The sequence below is a fragment of the Oncorhynchus nerka genome, linkage group LG24, assembly GCF_034236695.1.
Source record: "Oncorhynchus nerka isolate Pitt River linkage group LG24, Oner_Uvic_2.0, whole genome shotgun sequence".
NCBI lineage: Eukaryota > Metazoa > Chordata > Actinopteri > Salmoniformes > Salmonidae > Oncorhynchus > Oncorhynchus nerka.
In genome coordinates this window covers 36,510,606-36,515,533 of record NC_088419.1, presented here as the reverse complement: position 1 = coordinate 36,515,533, position 4,928 = coordinate 36,510,606, and positions in this window count along the sequence as shown.

Genomic DNA, 4,928 nt, shown 5'->3' with positions numbered 1-4,928 from the left:
TCTGTTATGGAGGTGTCCCTGTAGACCCGGCAGAGAAAGACAGCCACGCAGCGCAATCCATCTTACAGTCCATAAGCACTAAGCCTCTTCAATTAACCTGCCAATTGATCTGCATGCACTTAGTAGTTTTCTCATTGGCCATTTTGGCCCATGTTCAAAGTGCAACATAGGGAATAAAATGCCAAAGTTCCTGATTCAATCTCCTATCTTTCTCCACAGCTTCTAAACAACTTTAATGTAAGAGAAAGAGTACTCTGTAGTTGCTAAATCATTTAGCTTTCCTCTGATAAATAATTTAGCTATCCTCTGCTTTAAAGGAACTGTCAGGAACCTTTAAAAGTGAATATACTGAAATAATGTTGTTGACTCGTCCTATACTTGTTTTAGTGGCCAAAGCATACATTTGAGAAGAAACACTGAAAAAAAAACACTTCTAACTTCTTTCTCAAACAGGCCATTTAAAAAATGCTTCGAGTATTATGTCATACTCCCGAGGAGGATGAGCTGGCCAATCAGCAGTCTAGAGGAGGATGAGCTGGCCAATAAGTGGTCTACTCGTCAAGATGATCATCAAGGACCTCAGGCACCCGAGCAAAGGTCTGTTCACATTGCTACCATCTATTTTATTTAAGTTGACTGAGAACACATTCTCATTTACAGCAACAACCTGGGGAATAGTTACAGGGGAGAGGGTATGAATGAGTGGTGCAGTGGTCTAAGACACTGCATCTCAGTGAAAGAGGTGTCACTGCAGTACCTGCTTTGAATCCAGGCTGCATCACATCTGGTCGTGATTGGGAATCCCATAATGCGGCGCACAATTGTGTTGTCAGGGTTGGGCTGGGGTAGGCCGTCATTGTAAATAAGAATTTGTTCTTAACTGACTTGCCTGGTTAAATAAATAAAAAATGTGCCTATTGTAAACTGGGAATGATTAGGTGATCATCCAAAAGATGGCACCCTACACAGGGCAATCACTGCTCTGGGGCATTGGGACCAGAGGAAAGGGTGCCTCCTACTGGCCCTCCAACACCACTTCCAGCAGCATCTGGTCTCCCACTTCAGAAGCAAGCACCAGTGGGATGTAGGGTAGTATGCTGCTGGCTAGAAGGCAAAGACAGTACAGGTGGATCAAAGCTGGGACCGAGAGACTGAAAAACAGCTTCAATCTCCAGGCCATCAGACTGTTAGCTGTTAAACAGTCACCACGAATATTCAGCCCTGAACCTTATACTGTATTCTAGTCATGGCTCAACCTATATAACTTCTGTTTCAATTTTTTTGAATTACAGGTGTATTTTTTATTTATTTTTTATTGCTAGATACTACTTAACTGTTGGAGCTAGAAACACAACTATTTTGCTGATATACCAACTTCAAAATCTGTGCGTATGTGATCAATAAACGTTGAATTGATTTTATATGAATTTATAGTTTTAACGATCGTATAGGGCCACACCATTCTGTTGTTAGGAACACGTCCACACCATTCCAACACAGAAAAAAAAAAACATAATTAAAAAAATAATAATTGGAAGGAAAACTATTTCACTCATATTGTAAGGAATTATAGGTCACATGTCATATACATCTGGAAACACTGGACAGTTACTTTAAGATATAACATAGTTGCAATTGCGTTCTAGCATCAGCCTAAGCAGAGAGCTCCTGTACATTTTAATTCAATCAACTTTTTTATTTTATCTAAATAAGTATTGATTATATATATACAGTGCATTTGGAAAGTATTCACAACCCTTGACTTTTTCCACATTTTGTTAAGTTACAGCCTTATTCTAAAAAGGATTGAATAGTGTTTTTCCTCAACAATTTACACACAACACCCCATATATAAATACAAAAAACTGAAATATCACATTTACATAAGTATTCAGACCATTTACTCAGTACTTTGTTGAAGCACCTTTGGCAGCGATTACAGCCTCGAGTCTTCTTGGGTATGACGCTACATGCTTGGCACACCTGTATTTGGGAAGTTTCTCACATTGTTCTCTGCAGATCCTCTCAAACTCTGTCAGGTTTGATGGAGAGCATCGCTAAACAGCTATTTTCTGGTCTCTCCAGAGATTTTAGACTGGGTTCAAGACCGGGCTCTGGCTGAGCCACTCAAGGACATTCAGATACTTGTTCCAAAGCCACTCCTGTGTTGTCTTGGCTGTGTGCTTAGGGTCAGTGTCCTGTTTGAAGGTGAACCTTCGCCCCGGTCTGAGGTCCTGTGCGCTCTGGAGCAGGTTTTCATCAAGGATCTCTCTGTGCTCCGTTCCTCTTTCCCTCGATCCTGACTAGTCTCAAAGTCCCTGCCACTGAAAAACATCCCCACAGCATGATGCTGCCACCACCGTGTTTCACTGTGGGGATGGTGCCAGGTTTCCTCCAGACGTGACTCTTGGCATTCAGGCCAAAGAGTTCACCTTGGTTTCATCAGACCAGAGAATCTTGCCTCTCATGGTCTGAGAGTCCTTCAGATGCCTTATGGCTGTAATGTGCCTTTTACTGAGGAGTGGATTCCGTCTGGCCACTCTACAATGAAGGCCTGATTGGTGGAGTGCTGCAGAGATGGTTGTCCTTCTGGAAGGTTCTCCCATCTCCACAGAGGAACTCTGGAGCTCTGTCAGAGTGAACATCAGGTTCTTGGTCACCTCCCTGACCAAGGCCCTTCTCCCCCGATTGCTCAGTTTGGCCGGGCGACCAGCTCTAGGAAGAGTCTTGGTGGTTGCAAACTGTACATTTAAGAATGATAGAGGCCACTGTTTTCTTGGGGACATTCAATGCTGCAGACAATTTTTGGTACCCTTCCCCTGTGCCTCGACACAATCCTGTCTCTGAGCTCTACGGACAATTCCTTCGGCCTCAGTGCTTGGTTTTTGCCATTCCAAGTCATGTCTAATCAATTCAATTTACCACAAGTGGACTCCAATCAAGTTATAGAACATCTCAAGGATGCAAATGGAAACAGGATGCACCTGAGCTCAATTTCAAGTCTCATAGTGTCACGTTCTGACCTTTATTTCATTTCCTTTGCGTTGTCTTTATTTTAGTATGGTCAGGGTGTGAGTTGGGGTGGGCAGTCTATGTGTGTTTTTCATTGTTGGGGTTTTGAGTTTAGCCTAGTATGGTTCTCAATCAGAGGCAGGTGTCGTTAGTTGTCTCTGATTGAGAATTATACTTAGGTAGCCTGGGTTTCACTTTTGGTTGGTTGGTGTTTGTTTCCGTGTGAGTGTTTGTCGCCACATGGTACTGTTTTGGTTTCGTTCGTTTCACGTTTATTGTTTTGTAGTGTTCAGTTTATGTCTGTAAATAAACGTTATGGACACTTACCACGCTGCGCATTGGTCCTCAGAAGAGGAGGAGGAATGCCGTTAAAGAAACCCCCACCAACAAAGGACCAAGCAGCGTGGTAAAGGGCAGCAGCAGCAGCGGCAAAGAACACAGGACTCCTGGACATGGGAGGAGATTCTGGACGGCAAAGGACCCTGGGCACAGCCAGGGGAATATCGCCGCCCCAAAGCAGAGCTGGAGGCAGCGAAGGCAGAGAGCCGCTGGTATAAGGAGGCAACACGGCAGCGCGGCTGCAAGCCCGAGAGGCAGCCTCAAAAATGTATTGGAGGGGGCACACGGGGAGTGTGGCGAAGCCTGGTAGGAGGCCTGCGCCAACGTCCCGTGCTTACCGGAGCCCGGTGCGATACATTCCAGCTCCTCATATCGGCCGGACTAGAGTGGGCATCGAGGCAGGTGGCATGAAGCCGGCTCTACGCATCTGGTCTCCAGTGCATCTCCTCGGGCCGGAAACACGGCACCAGCCTTACACATGGTGTCCCCGGTTCACGAGCACAGCCCAGTGCGGGCTATTCCACCTCGCCTCACTGGCCTGGCTACGGGGAGCATTCAACCAGGTAAGGTTGGGCAGGCTCGGTGCTCAAAAGCTCCAGTGCGCCTGCACGGTCCGGTCTATCCGGTGCCACCTCCACGCACCAGCCCCAATGGAAATAAGTCAGACTTTCTGTTATCCCTGTAATGTTTACAAAATGTATGTGCTGTGTGCACATGTATTTTTGACTGGCAAAATGCAATCTATCAATCAAGAATAATGTAGCCTGATGTTTTATTTTCGCTAGTGCTATTTTTACCTTCAAATATGCTATTCCACAAGACTCTATCCTCCAGTTTAAGAGGAACAATTGCACCTTCTCACTGGGACGGAAGGTGTTGATCAGTTTAAAAGTGTGTGGATTTTATATTTTAGCGTCTATACAGGATTTTAGAGCAGGAAACAGCCCAGGAGGTGAAACAGTCTCTTGAGACGGACACAGATAAAAATGACTGCAAAAGTGTATGGTTTGTTTCAGCGACAACAAGTTCATTGTCGATGAGAGCGAAAGCGATACACTGCCGGAGACATCCTTTTTCCGGCTTGATGAAAACCTCTAAAGGTAGAGACTGAGAAATAGAGATGTTGGCAACAAAATAACTCTGCACTCAGAGGGGAAACAAGAAACTTCCAGTAGCAGTGATATTTATTTCCAAAAGGCACTCACTACATTGAATGTAATGGTGGCACAAGTAATACTATGAACAACGTCCAAATACTGAGCAGGTGTTGCCCATTCTACCTCAACATGGGCAGTTACAAAACGCTATGCTAAGCATCGTCTTGTGAAGCATGTGGTGGTATACAACTAATACCAAATAGCATGATAATATATTTGGAAAATTCCATGCTTTTTAGTTCTATATCTTATTTAAGCTTTAAATGTTGCATTTCTTTGTAGCGTTTCTTTATAACAAACACAGATTGAAAGTTCATAGCTGCATTCACACTAGGCTAATGCTGCGCCCATATCAATGCAAACACAAATAATGGGAAGACTGTGTACATACATAACATTTTTGGTGTGTGTGTGTGTGTG